General features: G+C 33.9%; 1 pseudogene; it reads right to left on the bottom strand.

Moving 5' to 3' along the window:
* Window positions 1-431: 431 nt before the first annotated feature.
* LOC131036713 (linamarin synthase 2-like) lies at window positions 432-1993 on the bottom strand (annotated as a pseudogene).
* Between the last annotated feature and the right edge of the window lie 20843 nt (window positions 1994-22836).

Below are 22836 nucleotides of genomic sequence, written 5' to 3'. Positions count from 1 at the left end.
ACTAAATATATAACTCTTTATAGTTGCGTTAAAAATATAAATTTGAGATGCGGTGGCGATGTCCTCCAATATAATTAACATCACTTTCTACTACCTATATTATAAGTAACGAGTCACGATGGCTTAAAAAAGTTTTTAATAGAGATCCTTGCGTGTAAGTCATTGTGTCTATGAATTTTTTTTAATTAAGGATAACAATCGCTGGCGAATTCTATTTATACTATAGTAGCTATCTATATAGATTCTTTGTTTTAAGTCTACACTAAGCTATATATCAATTTAGGTCAAACAAATTTATCATATTACTTGCTACTTAATTGTGATTTCAGAAAGAATGGAAGTTTCTGAATATTCCGATTCCCCCTCTATCATGTAGACATTAAACAAGTTATCGAAAAGAAAAACAACCAGTGACCCACAGGACAATAGAGAATCCTTAAAAATTCAATTGCCTATCTTCATCTGCATCTGCCTTAAAAATTCCTGCATATTCTTGTAAGAAGCTCCGCCCACTTTGACAGAAGCAATCGCGTTGTCTTTGAATTTTTTCAGTCTAACTCTCATCTCTCTGCCTTGCTCATCCTCCAAATTCATCAACTTCCTCACCAACGCTTCCACCTCTTCTCTTACAACATTTTCCCTCATCTCATAACCCACCTTCCAAACATCATCTACAAATCTCCTGTTTGTTGCTTGCTCTGCAAAGAAGGGCCAGCATATCATGGGCACGCCCGAGCTTATGCTTTCGAGGGTCGAGTTCCATCCACTGTGCGTAAGAAACCCTCCCACAGAGGGATGAGACAGAACCTTACTTTGTGGGGCCCAGCTAACGAAAAAGCCTCTCTCCTTTGTTATCTCCACAAACTCATCAGGCAGCACGGCAGACTTGCCTTGGACAAGATCAGGGCGGATAGCCCACAAGAATGGTTGATTGCTTGCCTCCAATCCGCAAGCGAACTCCACAAGCTCTTCATCTGATAACACAGTGATGCTTCCGAAGCACACATATATTACTGATGATTCCTTTTGCTTCTCCAGCCACTCCAGACACGACTTTTCTTCTTTCCATATGCTGCTGTTTGTCATGCCCGCAATCGCATCGGCATAACCTGCAGAGCTGAGCAAAAGAGGACCGATGGAGAGCACTTTATTATTGAATTTAGCATTCATATCGTTCAACACGGGTCCTTCTAACTCTTGAAAGGTGTTCAGCAAAACTAAGGATGCCTGGTGAGTGTTTTAGGCCTCCCTCATCACGTACTGAAACAGATAATCGGCGGCGTCGGTTACTGTTAGAAAGCTGGGCAGATCTTTCACACGCATAGCTTCCATTTCAGGAATACAAGTGATGACATCGTTCTTGTAGCTATCTATATCATCTGTAAGCCAATCAGCAACACTGATTAAACAAAAATAACCGAGTTCTTATACATAAATTCCTATAAGCAAAGCACCAAATTCTTACTACCTTTGAGCGGTATATAACCATGATGAATGAGGAGGGGCATGTAATAGAAAGCAGAGAAACCGCAGGCACTAGTTGTCCAAAAGGCAACTCTGGGTACGCCAAAGTTGTCGGCGATCTGCTGAGTAAAAGAGAATATTCCGTCTGCAACGATTATTGTCAGCGGAGGCAGGCAGACCGATTGCATAATCTTTTCAACCATATTGTGGACGTGAAATGGGGCATGCTTTTGCAGGGACTCGCAAAGTTCGGGCAACTTCAAAGTGCGGGCATGATCTGGCGAAAGACCGTCTGGGAAACTCTCGAACCTTAGATAGTGAGTAGACGTATGATTCAAGCGCTTCTCTATAAAATCTGTGTTAACAAATGTTACCACAATATGGTTGCTAATGAGAATCTTGGCTAGTTGCATTAAGGGAGTTATGTGTCCCTGTGCTGGAAAAGGAAGTAAGAGCGCATGACCTCTGACACCATCCATAATCCAACTCTAAACAATTCAAACTATATTTTGCCGAATCGTTGTTGTTGTTGTTGTTATGGAGGGACTGAGATGAAGAGGTTTAAGAGTGAGTAGTGCTATTTATCGAGCAAACGTTCGACATGGACGATGTCAGCAACGCCTTCAGTTGATGCGTAAACCATGGGTAGTTTTCTTTTCACAAGTAAAGCATTGATAATCCAACCGACCAGCAAGACGCACTAGATATCAGAACACTAAAAATGGAATTTAGTGAATGCCGTATTTTAGCAAGTTATGAAAACATATGCCGTGGGTAGAGTGAAATGTCAAACTATAACTCCTCGCCGATTTGTAATTCATTTTCTTCCAACAAGAAAAGGCCTTTATGGGGCCCTTTAAACAAAATCGCATAGTTTAGGTCTGGCTTCAAAACAGACCTTTTGTACGTGATAGCGACACGTTAGTCAATCGTAACTGTTTATTGCAAAATCGACAGTGTAAAACGTGCGACTAACATGCGTGTTAGTCAATCCGTAGTGTCATTTTGGAACCAGAATAGACGCACCCCTACTTTCCGTGCCTCTACCACTACGTATACCATGCCTCGAAAATAAGCCTCCGGTTTAGTACACCATCGGCCTGTCATGCGTGGAAACCAAGACCACGGGCTTTGACTGGGAAAAGAAGCGAAATTGTTTTTAAAGGTGGCCCCCTGGCCCGCCAAAATGTTGGTGGGTCAGCAAGGACCCCTTTAAAAAAAATTAATTACATTTTTAATTTATTTTTTAATAAAAATTTAAATATATTTTTTATATTATTTTTTACTAATATATTTTTTTAATTTTTTAATGTATTTTGTTTATATTATATTTTTAATTTTTCAATATATTTTATTTAATAAATTTTAATTATATTTTTAGTAAATTATATATATATTCTTTTTTAACACATTTTATTTATATTTTTAATATATTTTATTTATATTATATCTTTTATTTTTAAATATGTTTTCTTTATTTTTAAATGTACTTTATTTATATTATATTAATCTTAAAAATGTTAAAAAATAAAAAAAATTGGAGAGAGAGAGGGAGCGTTGAGAGAAAAAAACAAATAGAGAGGGGGAAGGGAGAGTGAGGTTGAGAGCTAGAGAGAGGGGGGAGGGGGATTGAGAGTGAAAGAGCTAGAGAGAGAGATGGAGAGAGCGGTTGAGAGAGAAAGAGATAGAGTGAGGGAGGGGTTGAAATTTAAAAATGTTAAAAAGTTAAAAAAATTGGAGAGAGAGAGAGAGAGAGAGAGAGAGAGAGAGAGAGAGAGAGAGAGATTGTTCACTTCACAAGATTAAGGTGTACTTCATTTGGGTGAGGGATAGGGCACAACGAACGGTGTACTTCATTTGGGTGAGGGATAGGGCACAACGAACGGTGTACTTCATTCGGGCTAGGACAATAGTCACCATATACGAGAAGGAGGAAGACCCAGGCTATCTACAACCCCCTCCCAAGTGTGCCCTCCTATCGTTAAAGGGATTCCGTTGGACCCTTTAAAAAAAATATTTATATTTTTGTTCAATTTTGTATATATTTTTTTAAATTGATTTTGTTTATATTATATTTTTTATTTATATTTCATTAAATAAATTTATTAAAATATTTTTAGTAAATTTTTAATATATTCCTTTTTTTTTTTATGTACTTTATTTTTTAATTTTTAATGCTCTTTATATTTAATTTTATAAATTAAAGTTGAAATTATTTTATATAATTCATAAATAATTACATATTCTACATTTAATTAAAATTAAAATATATTTTCCATGTATGTTATAGTTTAATAAAATTAATTTATTTTTAATTTATACACTTGTAAATCAAAAGTGTATAAAATTTATTATAATATAAATTTTATATGCTTTTTATTATAATTCAAAAGTGAAGAGGCTTTCACTTATAATTTAAAAGTGAATAGAATTTCACTTTTGAATTATAATAAACTTTATTCACTTTTGAATTCTAAGTGAAACTTTATTCACTTTTGGATTCTAATTAAATTTAATTAACTTATAAAGTTTTAAACTTTTTTCACTTTTGAATTATAATTAAATTTAATAAACTTATAATTCAAAAGTGAATAAACTTTATGAACTTTTGAAAAAACTTTATAATTTTATTAAATTTAACTATAATTCAAAAGTGAAAAAAACATTAAGTTTTAAAATTTCAAACTTTTCAATTATAATTAAAAGTTTCAATAAGTTTATTCACTCTTATAATTCAAAAGTGAATAAACTTTATTTACTTTTGAAATTTTTTATAAGTTTATTTAATTTAATTATAATTAAAAAATAAATAAAAAAGTATAAAGTGTTAACTTTTTTCACTTTTGAATTATAATTAAATTTAATAAACTTATAAAGTTTTTTAGATATAAAGTTTCACTAAGCTTATTAACTCTTATAATTCAAACATAAATAAATTTTATGACATTTTGAAAAAACTTTATAAGTTTATTAAATTTAATTATAATTTAAGAGTTAATAAACTTTCAACTATAATTCAAAAGTTATTTTAAATTATAAGTGAAAGCCTATTCACTTTTGAATTATAGTTTAATTTATATTATGTAATTAAATGTAGAATATATATTTATTTATGAATTATGTAATATAATTTAAAATTTAATATATATAATTAAATATAATACTACCTTTAAAAAATATAAATAAAATACATTAAAAAATAAAGAAAATATATTAAAAAAATATTAAAGGGCCTAGCGGAATCCCTTTAATGACCGCACAAGAGGGAACACTTTTTAGAGCAAGAGAGGGTTGCACGATGTTGCACCGCACAGAAGGCTAGGAAATAGGGGGCAATGGGGTGTTGTTTAAAGGGCCCCATAGCCAGTGCCCAAGAAAAGAGCATAGGGGAAAGGACCCAGTAGTTGAGCACATTCCAATTCTTGTGATAGAAGTTGTTGATTTAATACCCCCTACTTGATGATTTAATGTCCAACTTTTGTACAACATTGCACCAATAGTTGTATGATAAGTACCAATAATTGAATGAAATATACTATTTGTTGTGAAAAGTAACCAATCATGTGATGCCACATTAGCTGCACAAGTATTGGGGCCCTTTTGCACACCTATTGGTCTCACTTGTTTTGGGGGTTGTTCTGGACACTTTGGAAAAAAACATGCTGATGTGGCATCATATTTGATGATGTGGCCCTGAAACCTTAGTTATAAGTAGGGGACTTGCCAAGTAAACTGTTGTAAAAAAACCAGAGTGATTTGAAATTTCCATGTAGGATTTTGAGAAGCACAAAGTTAGGGTGCACAACTACTAGGTCCTTTCCCCTAACTCCTCGCCAACTTGTAATTCATTTTCTTGCATCAAGAAAAGAGCATAGATACTTTTTTGTTTTTTCCTCTTGTTATTACTCTCCACAATATCCTATAGGTTGTTGTCCTATATGCAATGTTGCTTTGTACATATAACAAAACCAAACTTCTATTAATCATAAGGAATGAATAAATGGAATACATGGTGATTAGAATGAGGTTTTATATATAAATTTATATTAAATCATTTTTTTTAAAAGGAGTTGGATAACATACATAAATAAATTTGAAGTTCAATATTCTATATTCTTCAAATCCAGATAAACAAACTATTACATTTTATGTAAAGAGAGATCTATTTTATATTTTCAATTTTTTTATCATTTAAAAAATATGATACATTTATTCATTAAATACTCTATTATACAAAGTTTCACTGTGAAAATAGCCTAAAAGTTTCATAATACAATAATATAGTGAAAAAAGTAGTTATATATATATATATATATAATGTCCCATTAATGATCCGTGTAAGGTTATTGATAAAAGAACAAAAAGACATGTTTGGTTGATTTAGATAAAAATAAAATGTAAATAAAAAGTAAGAAAATAAATATTTTGTGTCGCCTATACCATTCATTCATATCACCTTTCCTATGCTATTCTCATAGACTTACTTAGATTTCATCTAGTTCCTTTTTTTTTTATGTTTAATTCTCATCCCATACCTTAATCACACATTCAATTTCCTTTTAATTTGACACTCTCATTTTTCACTCATTAACATAGAAACTAAACTTAATAAAACACAATCTTTAAATTATATTTAGTAATTATAATCTTATAAATGTTGCCTCCATAAAATCCTTCACAAATATGACTTTTTAAAGAGTCTATTTAATCGGTTGTTGTTTTTTTGTTTTAATATCAAGTCATAAAAATGAAAAATAAAGCATCTAGACTTTAAGCAAGTCATAAAAAAGAAAAATAAAGTATGGGCACGTGACAATACAATCCTAAACAACGTGGAGAGTTTCAGTTGCCTGTCTTCATCTGCATGTGCCTTAAAAATTCCTCAAATATCAAAACACCAAAAAATGGATTTTAGTGAAAGTTGTATTTGAGCAAGTTATGACAAGCGTAGAGTGAAATGTCAAACCACAACACCTCGCCGACTTGTAATAACTCCTTCCCGTCCGGAGACACATTTTTTCTCTTGTTTTTACTTGCTTGTCTCAAATAATGATTGGGGGTGTCTAGCCTAAGAATTTGAAAGAATTTTGACTCCATTGGATTTAAAACTTTTATAAATGTATATGTGAATTAGTTTAGATATATAAGGTATAGGAGAAGGGTTTTATCATTATCTATGTTCTAATAAATTTTCATAACTTTTTAATTATATTTAAAAAAAAGCTATTACATGATAATAAAAGGTTCATTTATATATTTCACATGTATCAATAACTGTTTATTTGTATTGTTACTAGTTAAAATTTGAAATGTTTAATTAGAAGAGTTGTGCACTTTTATTGGTACCCATAGAAAATAGCTATTGGGGCATTTGTGCATGTACATTGGTAAAACTAGTTATTAAAGGAATATGTATTGGATTAGTGTTATAAATTTTTAAGGTTCTTATGCCACATAGTTATTAGGGTGCCATCAAGTGTCACTTATAAATGACCAGTTTTTTACCTTTGTGCACATAAAGAATCCTCCCATGATCTTTGTAACTATCTAGAAGTTGAAGCAATAGATTTAAGCTCTTAAATCACATATGAAGAAACCAAAAAATATATCAAAAGTATCATAATACATCATCACATCATACATGATTGATTGACTTATATTTAAAATTGTTTAAATCTTTAAATTACATAAGGGGTTTGATTAAAAAGATAATCCTTGTAGAATTAACTCCCACAGTTCTTCATAGTCAATAGTAGATGTGAGTAGGTTTATGTAGATTATGTAAGCAAATTTAGGATCAAATCTATGATATGTGCATAACCAATTCTATAACTATGAAGTTAAATTAAAATAGAAAACATATTGAATATTAGATTATGGTTCCATTATTGAACACATAATGTCATTTTACACATCAACAAGTACATTTCACAATTTTTCCTTCTAAAATCAAATATTTATTTCCTTGTTTATCATTTCAAAAACATACTTAATATTATAATATTATAAGAATTTCAACACCACGGTTCTAACTCAATTTACTTATCATTTCTTTTTACTTTTGATAAAGTTTCTATTTTATTTCTTTTTAAATAATGCCTTTTAATGTCACTGTAAAAATATTATAATACATTGGTCTATATAAATTTATCTTTGCCTACTATTTCAAGTATGTGAATCTATTAATATTCTACTTTGATTCATTATTAAGTCAAAAAGATTATTAGGGATTATTTGTGATAAGAAGCTATGGGTTCTAATTTTGTTATTCATGCTAAAGTGGAATTATTATAATTGGTTTGAGAGTGTCTTAATTAGGTAAGCATGAGGTGATTGGAAGGGCCGAACAAGGAGAAAACGGAGCTATCACCCTATGCTTACTATTGCACAGAGAACAGAGGGAAAAATAAAAGACTAATCACTAAGAAATGAAAACTATAAATCTCACAAGAAATAAGATTGAAAAAAAACTTTTGATCGAAACAACGAATTGAAAGGAAACAAAGATCCCGACCCTAAGCTCAAGTCTTCATTTTCTATAACCTTTTACTTATATAGAGAAGAAAGAAGGTAAATTAATATAAGACTGGAACTTTTAACTTATAACACTTCAAAAACTACTCAAATAGAACTCATAAATCTACTCAAATACTTCTTACACATTCTTAAATAAACTTTTCTTCTACTTTCCAAACATCATCTATAAATCTCCTAGGTTGGACAATTTAAATTAGGCGGTAGTGACCATTTTTGTTTGTGCCGCTTCCCATTAGATACTTTTCTTTTCACACGTAATCATTGAAAATTCAATAGATAACCAAATCGGAACACCAAATATGGATTTTAGTGAATATCGTATTTCAGCAGGTCATATGCATAGAAAACGTACTCATGTCAAGCCATAACTCTTCGCTGACTTGTACTTATTATTATTGCAACAAAAAAAATGCTCAATACCTTTTTTTTCTTTTTCTTAAGGTTTTACTTGTTTGTCTCATATATATAATTATTGGACATGTTTGTACATAACAAATTATCATTTTTTACATTGTGGATTTAATTTACATTTATTCTATTAAGTGTATATTACAATTTAGTTTGGATATGTCAATTTGAGTTTAATTAGTTAAAGCGTTGGATTCTTATTATAGAGATTCAAGTTGTAGTCCAAAGGGACATCTAATGTGGAATTTTTAATTCTGAATTTGGTCTTCATAGTTGGCTTCTAATATAGAGATGGTTTCTAATAAGTAGATTTCTAAGTTGCAACTCTTGCTCATCCATAGTTTGATTCTAGTGTAGCTGCTCGAAATGAGCTAACATTAATCTCACGATTGTGTTCTAAAGAAACTGTATTGGTCTCATGTTGATACTCATATCAGGATAATATTTGTAAATGATTAGCAATATAAAATTTTGTTTAGATATATTTAAGAGTATGTTTGATTTTAGAATTTTTAATTTATATTTTAAAATTAATCTATTTTTATTATTATTTAGTATGAAATGTGTTTTTTATATTTAAGGTATTATATTAAAAAATAAATTTTAATTGATTTTTAAATTTAAGCTCGAGTATTTCTTCTAATCACTTGTAGTATGTCAAGTATTAACATTTTCTTCAATTAAAAATTCTCTCAAATATCTAAATCTTTAATCATATGACAAGTGTCCTCTACCCCTCTTTAATACATACATGCATGGGCCATCACCACCCTCCAGCTCATCCTTTGACCAATTTTTTTTTTATTTCTCACACATGTTTGAGATCTTCCTAGCCACCACTTGTCAAATTATTGGATTTCCTCCTTCTTAGACTTTCCACATCTTCCCCACTTATCACGTTCATGTTATTCCCAATGTGTGAGGGCAAATAGCTATTACACCTATGATACATGTCATTTTCCCAAGTCTCCGCCTTCTGACACTTGTCACAAGGCTAAATCCCTCGATCCTCTCACTCATTCTCAAACCTCCATCTCACAATGCATCTTGACCCTCCATTTTAGCCATCAAATTCTATAAATTGGAGCCTCATCCATCTATTTTTATCAATTGATATTTGGCTAAAGTCATGCTACTAAATCTTCATTCATAAGGTCATTTTATGCCATGTTTATGTTGCAATTGAAAGAAATCTACATATTAACTACATCGAAGAGAAAATTAAGTAAGAGTGCATTACTCTAGCTCTCAATCAAAGAGATTAGAAAGGTAAAAGGTAAGATAAAACAAATTAGTTGCTCTATCTTATAGATGTCATGTCTTTGTAACATTTCATCGTATTAATTTTGACATAGGCAGCATTGGATGAGATCCACTTCTTTGAAACTAACGTACTATTTGAGTTTTTTGTGTGGGTTTTTTACATTACAGGTTATAGAATGATACCTTTTTGTTAGATTTGTGTGATTGTTGTCATTGATGTCAAACCCAGTGATCTGGTTGGACCAGATGTAGCATATTGAGCAGAGTAGTGATGACGAATAGATAGTAAGCATAGCAGTTCAATATTGAATAGATACCAAGCAACTAAGTATGCAAGATCTACTGGAGTCATTTTTGGAAGATCCTCTTCTCTAGAATCTTGTGTTTTTCTTATCATGGTTTGTATCCAGTTTCGGTATCAGTTGTGTCAGTTGAATTTCTATTTGGATGTCTATATTGCATTATGATTTATGGATCCTATGTTCAAGAATCTATGGAATTTGTATCTTGAAGTTGGAAGTTGTTATGTTTGGAATTTGTGCTTATGGGTTCAGTAGACTCTTGTTTTGTCTCGATAATTAAGGCGTCTATTTTGGTAATTGAAGCGTGTGAATGAACCATGTAGAAGATGAGTGAAGGCCAACTTGGTTACTCTTTACTTTGATCAAAACATATTTCAGTAACATGTTGATCCGAGTAATGTATTATTGCTTAATTCATTTGTGTTTGGCCAACATATTATCTCGGTGTGTGTGCTTACTGATATGTAAAAGATATGTGGAAATGTAGAGTGGTGTGTGATGAATAGTAGAGTATGAAGTGTACGAGTGACGAAGTAGTGGTATGCAAGGTGTGCGAGCAAGAATAACAGTAGCAGTATGTGAGCAATAAGTACTGTGAATAGTAGAATATAATGTATTGTTTTCTTGATGATGATTTTGTTGTAAGAGGTTAATTGATGACTTGTATTGTGTTGTCATTGATGGCAACCATGTTTTGTCAGTCATCTAAGTCATTTAGTCCAACCGGTAAATCCTAACCAATAGAGGAAGCAGTTAAATAGTGAACCAGTAAACAGTGACAGATCTATGTTTAAGAAACCAATACGGAATATTGGTGAAGAGTTAAGTGTTGTGGTTTGAAATTCATGTTCATGACATTGGCAGGATTCTATGACTTGAACCGCATCAGTAGATTCAACTGAATGAGAGAGTTATGATATTCTGAGCAGTCACTCATGAAGAACACATAACCAGTTGAGAAAAATTACTTAGATCAGTAAATCGGTAGACATAATGTTATGTTTTTGTGTCGTGTTCTATTTTGCCGACATAAGGAAACTGTGATGAGAAAGATTGACTAGATACATTGAACCTAGGAAATTGTTCCAAGGGTTCTTAGCCGACTTAGCACAGCTGTTTATAAAAAGGAGTATATTGTGTGATGATGTATGAGACATCATATATAGAGTGTGAATTTGATTGTGTGGTTAACGAATAATCTTTGTACTGGTGTTTAGTCAGTTTTATAAGCAGATCTAATCAAGCAGAAAGGTGCTAACAACAGATCAGTCACTTGTTGTTCCCTAACAGTTGTGGGTTAGTGCAGGATCATGGGGAGCCAAAAAGTGGCGATGTGAAAAAAATAGCCTTTTCCACTCTCCTAAAAATGCGAAAATTCATGTTGACTTTTTGCTTGGCTTGGGTGTCAGTACACCTTAGCATGGTAAACACCTCGGCAAATCGGATATCCGATTTTTATAGGTAATTTTAAATTAAAAATAAATTATATATTATATTATATATAAGATATTATATATTATATAATATGTAATAATATATTATATAATATAATATTATATTATATATTATACCCAAACTGATAACAGAGGGTGATAATAAAATGTTAAACTCTAAAATCACCCATAAAGAAGTTAAAACAACTTTGGCATAATTTTAGGGAGACAAAGCCCCTGGATCGAATGGCTTCCTTGCTAGTTTTTTTCAGAAATGCTGGCACATATTAGGGGACGAGGTTACTAATGCCTTGGAATCCACCCACAATGCAGGGAAATTTCTAAAAGAGATCAATAACGGGTTAGTGCAGGATCATGGGGGGCCAAAAAGTGGCGATGTGAAAAAAATAGCTTTCTCCACTTGCCTAAAAACGCGAAAATCCGTGTTGACTTTTTGCTTGGCCTGGGTGTCAGTACACCTTGGCATGGTAATTACCTAAGCAAATTGGATATTGGATAAAATCGGATATCCAATTAAATCGGATATTCCATAATATCCGATATCCGATTTTTATTTGTAATTTTAAATTAAAAAATATATTATATAACATATAATGTAATATAATGTAGTATTATATATTACATATTATATAATATATGATATATTATTATATTATATTATATATTATATAATGCATAATATATAATAAAATAATTTAAGTATAAAAATCGAATATCCGATAAAATCAGATATCTGATTTTCTTAGACAATATATTTGGACTGTGATAGTCCATGAGTTATTTTTAACCCACAGGCTACGCAATTTTTTGGAAATCCGATATCCGGTTTTTTGCCCAAAAATTGCTAAAAAAACATTGAAAGGTAAGATTTTTATTGTTTTCAATCATTTTCATTCAATTTTTGTATTCTTTTTAATCTTTATTTGTTTTTTCATTGAAAATATGGTTTTTTTTAATGAAAACTAGGTTTTTTAAAATCAAATACAAAATTGTTTAAATTTGTTAACTAAATTCAATTGTTTACATTCAATTAGGTTAAAAATGGGGGATAACAATGAAAACATTGATCAGCCACAACCACAACAACCAAACCCTCATTTGCCAAATCCCCCCTCAATTCAGGATTTGATTGCACAAAATTTGAATGAATTGAGGGGGATTGCAGATGTATATCATAGGATCCCTCGTTTAAACCCAATGTTTGATCCTCTCACGTCGATCATAAAGAGTATGGAAACCATGAGTGAGGAGCATAATGCTGCCCTTTTGTGGCGAGATTCTATGAGGGAACAATATGTGGATGGCTTGTTGTATAAGGAGATCAAGGATCTTGAGATATTGAAAGCCGATATCACCTCATTGTTTGTGAATCCCCACACTGGTCAACCCATAGACCCGAAAAAAACAAAACTTTCTATTAAATGATGTACAAATGATGGTGTTGTGAAATTTTTTTGGGATCATTGGTGGATGGTTTTCGACAAACACCCAACAACAATCTTGATGTCCCCTTCTACTTCATCAAAAAATTGTATGCTGAATTTGTTTTAGGCAAACATGTGAACTACTTTGACATCCAACCTTTCCAGGGTGTGGGTTTAGGTATGCCCCAAAATAGACCTGGGGCAGTCAGAGTAGTCTAGGGTCCATATGTCCCCCCTCCTCTTGTTGATCCCCCACCTCCATTGTAGCATCCAGATATCATTTGTGAGGTGGCTTCACAAACCATATCGCCTATTCACTCTTTGAGTAGCCTTTTGGTTTCTCAGGTTGCGTCAGTAGCTCAACCTACTTTTGATGGTAGCGGTGCATCCAGTGGCACTAACACGTCATCATCAGCTCCACAAATTTGCATGCCCCACAGTTGTGTCATGTGTGGGCATGTATGCTTGGGTCCCGTTGGACAACCTGTTGATCCTCCTACGAATAGTGTAGATTATGAGGTGCATGAGATGCATGATGCACTAGATGTTATGACATAGACTAGAGGATACCCTGGGGAGTCCTCGCATGCTAGAGTCGAGGAGGCACCGTCATCATACATTGATGATGTAGTGGTAAGATTTGTATTTTCACAGTTCATGCTATATTTTAAATGAATATTTATAATCTAGATAATATTAAGAACTAATTTTTATTTACATGGTCTATTTAACAGTTGATGATCGAGGAGGACTTGAGACAGATTTAGGAGGGCACCTTGTTGGCCATTTCATTTGGCCTTGATAGCTTGACGGTACATATTGTAGCGTCCTAAAATTGCGACACTTGCAATTTCGACTGCATTTGGGTCTTCACGATGGCGGCGCAACGTTGAACCTGAATGGAGACCCCGAAACCTGCTTGCAACATCAAAAACTGCATATTTCTGCACCTTGGCCTGATCCTTCCTTGCACCCTGCTGTCCCGGGAGGTGGGACCATGGCGCCCAGTGCCCTGGTCCTTCAGAACCGTGGCGCCTAGCACTCTGGTCCCCCAGGACCATGGCACCCAGCGCCTTGGTCCCCCAGGACCATGGCGCCCAGCGCCCTAGTCCCTGGCCCTATTTTGGGGCCGGTCTCTTGTTGGGCATCGGGTCTTTAAGTTTGCAATTCGGAAAATAATGTTTCTAGGTCGGCCTAAGGTCGGAAAAATCAGTCTCTCAACCCTAATTGACAAGTATATAAACTACTTTTCCTCTCCTAGAAAGGGAGGAGAAAAAGAGGAAGAAAATAAGCAAGAGCAAGACGCGGAAGCGATATTCAAACATTCAAACATTCAAGCATTCAAGCATTCCTTCAAGCAATTGAGTATTCTAAGTCTCCATTCAAGGCTAGGTGTTGCATTCAAGACAAGGATTCAACCATTGAAGAGGAGATCACTTACAACATACAAAATACAACATTTATTACACCTTCGCATGTAAGAATACAAACATTCTTACAACAAGGTATCAGTACTTGTTTACATTACAAACATTTACATTTACAGCATTCTCATTTCTTGGTTAATTCCAAAACCGGGGTTTGACCTAAAGGCAAACCCCTAATCCCTAACCCCCCAATCGTCCTCTCTTTTCTGTGTGTAGGTTGCAGGTACGTGGCTGCAATTGAAGATCTGGAATCCTTGTGCAGAGACGAACAGATCCCCCTTCGTTTCGCGGATTTTTTGGAGGACCGTGTGCACTCCGGGCACCATCGTCCCGTTGACTTTCGCTCAAATTTGCAGAACAACATCGTCTCGACATTTTACTGCTAATTTCAGGTCCGTAGCCTCATCCTGTGTTCCTATCTCTGTTTATGAGTGAATCTTTCCTACTTTACATGCATTCCTAGTTCAATCTCCCTATCTACATTCTTTACAAAAGAGGGTATCCTTGATGTCTTAACCCTTGAAACTCATTTAAAATCCAGTCTTGTATTGCGTGGGATTGGATCTTGTGGGTTTCAACCCCTCTTTTGAATGTAAAGTCTCTCCTAAGTGAAAACCGTCAACCCTAGTGACCCTCCTTTCTCTCTCCTTGGAGTGGAGTGGGAGGAACAACTAGGGTTCGATTTTTCCGCTTTACATTTTGGTGAACCTGACGTGAACATCCTAATTCTGATTATTCATGGTTAGATCTGAAAAATTGGCTTCCTTAATTACATTTCCATGTTTGATCTTTTGCAAATTTTAGAGGTTAATTGCATAAAAACCCTAAAAATTTTCTTTTTAGTAATTGAGCTTGTGAAATGTTTAATTGTTAATGCTTGTTTCAGATCTACCCTTCTATTGCAAATTGTCAGTTCATATTTGTGCTTTAATTCTGGAAATTAAGTGGTTAAGTGTCAAAACCCTAATTTTTAAAACCCTCTTGATTCAACCTTTGACTGATAATTTCACTGATCAAAACACCTCCAAATCGGCTATAACTTTGGATTCCGCAACAAAATCACAATATCTTTCATCTCTGAAAATTTGGAAAAAAGTTGTGAGGACCGTGTGCACCCCGAGCGCCATCATCCCCGACATTTTTTTCAAAATTTCAGGAGCTAGATCTTACTGTATTTTTCTGCTAAAATCTAGAATTTTGGCTGATTTTATCAATTCTAACACTTTCAAAATTAAAGTCAAAGTTGGTCTAGTGATTGCTTGGATAAAGGCTTATAATCATTCAAAAATTGTTGAAATTGAAATTTTTGTTAAAATTGTGTTTCTTACTGTCCTAAATCTGAAAAGTGTGTTGGCATTCATTCGAAATTCCAATGCTTTGTTCAAATTTTTGCAATTTGTGACTTTTGAAATTAAGTGTTTAATTGCATCAACTTTGATTCCCACTTTCAAATTTGGATTTTGCATGAAATTGAGTCAACTTTTAAATTTCAAAGCTTGCACTGCTTTTAGTATTCCCTCTAAAATCATAAAATTTAAAATTTCAGTTTCCCTCTCTTTTTCAAAATTCAAATTTTTGCATTTTTCAACAATCTTTGGTAGGGTTCAATTTTGAGATTGCATCTTTATTTTGGCCTATCTACAGATCGTAAAATCACTCAATTTTTTCAGATTAGCTTTAAAATCATCATAGCTTTCATCCCTGAAAATTTCAAAAAAAGTTGCGAGGACCGTGTGCACTCCGTTCGCCACGGTCCCTGACATTTTTTCCGAAATTTCGGGAGATTGTCCTGATTGTATTTAACATCTTAAATCTAGGAGATTGGCTGATTTTATTGAAATTTGCTACCTCTAAAATTCAAAATCTTCTCTCTCTCTTTAGTGCATGAGTTTTACAACAATAAGCCCTACTTACACTATCCCCGTTAGACGAAGCCTTAGAATTAAGTCTTTCCAAGGTTTAATTACCAAGGAGATGAAACCTAATTTGAATGGCCTTTTTAACGAGGACATGGGTAATTCCTCTAATCCTCTTAATGATGAAGAAGCTCTCCATGAGGTCCCTGTAGAACAACTTTCGAAATTGGATAACCAATTTGATGATTTTCAGCGATGGATGTCTCAAGAATATCCCGATAGTCAAGCTCTTTCATTAATTGAGGGTCTAAAATATATGGTTCAAAGTGATAAGAATGGAATTGATATTTTGCATGGTATTGCACACATTGTGGATTCGAATGTGATGCTGATGAAAAGTTGTGCTGAAACTTTAGGTTATACACAACCTCCTACTCAAGTCAATCATTCTATTCCTTTGACGACTTCTATTGCTAGTATACCTAATTTTACATCAAACATAATGACTACTTCAATACAAGACATTCCACCTATGATCACCAGTCATGGGGGCAATCCTTCCTCTTCAATCAACCCTCTTCCTTCATTCAATCCAACTTCTTCATTCATTCCTTCAATGAGTGTTCCTATTACATCTCCACAAATGAACCTAGTGCAAGGGGGCAATTCATTTAACCTTTCTATTCCTCCTTGTAGTGTTCCTCCTTTCCAATCATCTCCTATGACTAACTATCATAGTGTCCCACCACCTTACTCTCAATCAATACCTTCTTTCAACAACGTAATACCTCCATCACAATCTAACACGTCTAATATGAACTCTTCGACTGAAGCGACCATTAACAATCTTGCACAAACTGTCTCTTCTTTACAGCAACAAATTGCCTCTATGAATCAATCTAAGTTTAGTGTGCCCACATTTGATGTTGCGAGCCCACTTTCTCTTGACATTGTTCGAGCTATTCCCCCTAAACATGTTGAAATCCCGCAATTGGAGCTTTATAATGGTAAGGGTGATCCTCTAACACATGTTAAGACCTTTCAAACAATATGTACCGATTTTGCTTATGACCAAAGGTTGCTTGCAAAACTGTTTACTAGAACATTAAGAGATAAGGCTCTACAATGGTATTGCTCATTGCCTTCCTATTCTATTACTTCTTTCGAACAACTTGCAAATGCTTTTATTCAACAATTTCAAAACAATATAAGTCCTAAAGTTACTTTGATTGATTTAATGCATTGTAAACAAGGTGTTAAAGAAAAAGTGACTGATTTCATTGGTAGATATAAGCATTTGTATGCTCAAATTTCTTTTCCAGTACTTGACAATGATATTCAAAGAATTTTTATTTCTAATTTACAAAAAGATATTAGAGAAAAACTCCTGTTTTCTGAGTTTACTTCTTTCCAACAGTTGTGCGCAACTCTTCACAATTATCAACTGATTGTGAGTCAAATGGAACAAGCAAATCCTATGGCTCCGAGTGATAAGGGTGATAGTAGTCAACAACCATTTGGGAAGTTTAAACCGAACAGAGAGGTCATTAAGTTCAATGAAAACATCATCAACAACAATGTGAATGCAGCATCAGGTGTGCCTCCTATTTCTAAGTTTTTCAAGAAAGAAAGAAAGTTTACTCCTTTGAATGAATCATTGCATAGTATTATGAATAAGTTATTGGAACAAAATGTGCTTACTCTTCCTCCTATAAGGCAAATAGATCCTGCAAAGATTAATTCACCATATTTTGATAATAAATCTTTTTGTCAATTTCATCGTCAACCTGGGCATGATACTGAAAAATGTTTTACTTTAAAGGGTAAAATTCAAGATTTGATTGATAATAATACTATCTCTGTTTCTGGTGTGAATGATAAAGGCAACACATCTATAGCTCCTCCTAACCAAAATCTTAAGATTTTTACTGATCCATTACCTTCTCATACCTCTAATGTGATTGATACTAATATTCCTCTATCTCACCTGATGATCTTGTGTCTATGACTCCGAATGTGATTAACTTTGTAGAGCAACAGAAAATCCCTAAAGAACCTTCCATCACATTTGATTCCAGTGAAACTATCAGGGCACCTGATGGTCCTTTATATATAGTTGCAAAAGTCAAGAATACACCTTGTCATGGAGTGCTTATTGATCCTTCTTGTATGGTTAATGTCATTACTGAAGAATTTATTTTTACTTTGCAATTGAATCAAGTGATCTATGACAAAACAAATGTGGTTGTGAAACTATTTGATGCATTTTCTTCTCCTGCAATTGGTTTTATTACATTGCCTATTGAGGTCCATAACAAACCCCTTGATGTGGACTTTTCTATTATTCCATCATCCGAACAATTTCGTGTGAAGCTAGGTTATCCTTGGCTATCTTCCATGAAAGCTATTGCTTCTCCTATTCACAAGTGCTTGAAATTTCCCCATAATGGTGAAATTGTTACTATCAATCATAGCCTCTTTAAACCAGCTGAAAGAACTTCTAGCGTTCCTATTGATTATTTTTGGCCTAAACAATTCCAATCCCTTCCACCGCGGAGTGATCATCTTTTCAAATCTTATCAAAAGTGGAAAAAGGATATGATCCTATCTCTAAGTGAACCTAGAACACCCAAACTTGATATTCCTATCATTCTTGAGAAGGAAGTCCTTCCTTTGAAAGATAAAACTAATGTCTTTCCTTAAGAAAATTCCCAACCCATCCCTATGAATGTGACTACGTCTATGACTAATAAATTTTCTAAAGGTAGACCTATACCTCCTCGTCATGATGGACTTGGTCTCCTTCCTAAACCAAATATTCCTCCTTTATATGGAGCAGTTCCTCCTCCTTCCTCTTATAGAGAGAAGAGACTTTCCTCTTCTCCTATTGTTCAACCTAAGAGACCACAACCTAAACACCCAAGTGATAAGGATGAGAACACTCCTTCTCCTCAATCTTCTCAACTTCCTACTAAGACTAGAAGAAATTGTTCTGCACGTGAACGACGACGAAAGCGTTGTCTTAGAGCTTTGAACCTGAATGGAGACCCTGAAACCTGCTTGCGACATCAAAAACTGCATATTTCTGCACCTTGGCCTGATCCTTCCTTGCACCCTGCTGTCCCAGGAGGTGGGACCATGGCGCCCAGCGCCCTGGTCCCTGGCCCTATTTTGGGCCCGGTCTCTTGTTGGGCATCGGGTCTTTAAGTTTGCAATTCGGAAAATAATGTTTCTAGGTCGGCCTAGGGTCGGAAAAATCAGTCTCTCAACCCTAATTGACAAGTATATAAACTACTTTTCCTCTCCTAGAAAGGGAGGAGGAAAAGAGGAAGAAAATAAGCAAGAGCAAGACGCGGAAGCGATATTCAAACATTCAAACATTCAAGCATTCAAGCATTCCTTCAAGCAATTGAGTATTCTAAGTCTCCATTCAAGGCTAGGTGTTGCATTCAAGACAAGGATTCAACCATTGAAGAGGAGATCACTTACAACATACAAAATACAACATTCATTACACCTTCGCATGTAAGAATACAAACATTCTTACAACAAGGTATCAGTACTTGTTTACATTACAAACATTTACATTTACAGCATTCTCATTTCTTGGTTAATTCCAAAACCGGGGTTTGACCTAAAGGCAAACCCCTAATCCCTAACCCCCCAATCGTCCTCTCTTTTCTGTGTGTAGGTTGCAGGTACGCGGCTGTAATTGAAGATCTGGAATACTTGTGCAGAGACGAACAGATCCCCCTTCATTTCGCGGATTTTTCGGAGGACCGTGTGCACTCCGGGCACCATCGTCCCGTCAACTTTCACTCAAATTTGCAGAACAGCATCGTCTCGACATTTTACTACTAATTTTAGGTCTGTAGCCTCATCCTGTGTTCCTATCTCTGTTTATGAGTGAATCTTTCCTACTTTACATGCATTCCTAGTTCAATCTCCCTATCTACATCCTTTACAAAAGAGGGTATCCTTGATGTCTTAACCCTTGAAACTCATTTAAAATCCAGTCTTGCATTGCGTGGGATTGGATCTTTTGGGTTTCAACCCCTCTTTTGAATGTAAAGTCTCTCCTAAGTGAAAACCATCAACCCTAGTGACCCTCCTTTCTCTCTCCTTGGAGTGGAGTGGGAGGAACAACTAGGGTTCGATTATTGCACCTAGTCATTTGTGTTTTATTGTACTTACATGCTCATCATTTATATTGGTATTAATTAGATTATGTAGAAACTTGCATGTATATCTTATTTTACTCTTGTAGGGCACAAGCAGCACGAGTGCAGGGCAATGTGATTTAGGATCTGGTAGTGCAGTTGGAGACAAAGAAAAGGTAATTGAATGCAAATATGATTGAACGAATAGTTTAAATAACTTATAGTGATTGTAGTCACATAAATCTGTCCATTTTAATTAAATGAATATTTGCTATTTATTTGATTAAAAATGCACTAGCCATCAGTTAATTAAATTAACATTTAATTAATTCATCTTCAAACATTCTCCTATTAATTAAATAAATTATTTAATTTATTTTAATTAATTCATTAAACCAAATTCACACTCAATTAAATGAATAAATCATATTTGTTCAATTTAATCCCCTTTCCTCTTTTAAATAAATTAAATAAAACATTTATTTAAAAACATAAATCCCCCCCACTTGCATTTTCCTATAAATGCAAGTTGCAACCACAAGTTGAAATAAACTAATTTTATTTTAATTAAAATCCTATTTTCCCTCACCCACCAAATCCACTTGCAAACCTAACCCACTTCTAGATTTTTCTAAACCCTTCCTAATTAACCTAATCCATCCCCTAAATATTGTCACATTCCGAAGCAAATTGGAGTCACTTCTTAAAGACTCAAAAGTCTTTGAAAAATAATTAATGCTTTGTGTGTTCAACAAATTAACCTCTAAAGTCTTCCAAACCACTTATGGCTCTTACATGACCATTAATGATTAATTCCACTTGCACCCATGGTTAAGAACTTTGACCCCTAACTTAACCCTCATGTAACCCATGTGTCTCCTCAAGCATTTATTGCCTTGACCATGGTTATCCCTTTAACCCTTGCACAAGAGTTTACCCCTTGGATAAAAGCTTTATCCAATGGATAACTATAACCTAACCTTAACCTTACCTCCCAGGTTAACCCTCAGGTCATGTCAAGCATTTAATGCTTCTTCCCTCTCCTCTCAACCTCTCTCATGTTGACACTTGTCATCCTAGGATTGGGTTGAAATCTCTCACATGGATCATGAACCATTCAATCCTGACCCTTGTTGAGATTACTCAATCTCAACCATCCATTGCTCCATTTTTCCTATAAATAGAGCCCATTTCTTCATAAGCCAGATCCTGAAAACTTGCATGCATCTAGCTTATAGTAAAATCTAGAGAGTATTTAGCATAATTCACTTTGGTCTAAAATTAATCTTAGTTAGTTACATAATATCTCATTTCTTAGCTTGTTCATGTTTGCATTTTCATGAGCATTTACTTCATACTCTTGAATCTCCATAAGACATCCAAAAATAGTGCAAAAAGCTACTGAGAGCTACACTCATTTGGGAACTTGGAGAGGAGAGGAATGCTTCTATGCTTAATCTTTCTTGATAATGCTTTTTAATGGTTTAGTTTTATGTTGATTTGACTAACCCTCGGACTAACCGTTTTATGGCATTACATTTGGTGAACCCGATGTGAAATGAGACAGAGGACATTTAGATGAGTTGATTTTTGTAGTTCTATAAATATATTTTCATCACAAATGTAACAGAGCACACAATCTTTTTCTTTTATCATGTGGCATAAGCTTATACTAATTGCCTTGGTTGTATTTGATGTTATCAATAGTCTTAAAAGACTGAGTTAATCGAGTCAGTAGTCTTGGTTTGTCGTCTTGGAGTCGTGATTGATCCTTGTTGTGTCTAAAAGCTGAGATTGATATCACAACCCATACTTTCAAACCAATACATTGTAAGGACTGGTAAAAGATTTGGAATTCGGCGGTGCAAAAACAGATCGCTGAAAGTTTCTATAGCTGCTTTGACCAATATACTTGGTGTGTATTTCTACAAACTGCACATTTCATGAAATGATATATTCTTAAGGCATTTGACTTATGATTTCTCAGCTGTAATTATATTTGCTTAAAAAAAAAAAATTAAAGACTTTTCAACGCAGTGACTATTGTGCTTTCATTGCATTTAAAAAGAAAGAAAAAAAGGCGACATCTTTTTGAGGCATTCTGTCAAACAAAGAAAAAAATCTTTGCCAGGGACAACGCTATGCTATACATTTATGCTTTGATGGTTGTCCATTAAACTTACTACCAAACTCCCTCTAGTCGATTTCCTTACTGCCTCCTTTGTGTGGGCCATTTGATTCAAATTTAGCTTGCAAAATCATACTCAAAAAGTGCTGCAAAAAGAGTAATGTGCTACAGTAATGGCTTAATCCTACATTTGTTTTAAAGCCCACGTGGAGGGCTAGATGGGTAATGGAGGGCTATATTAGTTTTCGTTAAATTTTTTTTTTTTAAAATAGCTTTTCTTGAATAGTGGTTTTTTTTAAAAAAAGGGTTTCTTTTTAAGAATTAACTTTTTTAAGTTAGTTTTTTTTAAAAGAAATGTTTCTTTTTTAGAATTAGCTTTTTAAGTTAATTTTTAAATGTTTCTTTTCTAAAAA

This window comes from Cryptomeria japonica, chromosome 10 (genome assembly GCF_030272615.1).
Source record: "Cryptomeria japonica chromosome 10, Sugi_1.0, whole genome shotgun sequence".
NCBI classification, from domain to species: Eukaryota; Viridiplantae; Streptophyta; class Pinopsida; order Cupressales; family Cupressaceae; genus Cryptomeria; species Cryptomeria japonica.
The sequence above is the reverse complement of the archived record's forward strand: the minus strand, read 5'-3'. Positions and strand labels throughout refer to the sequence as shown.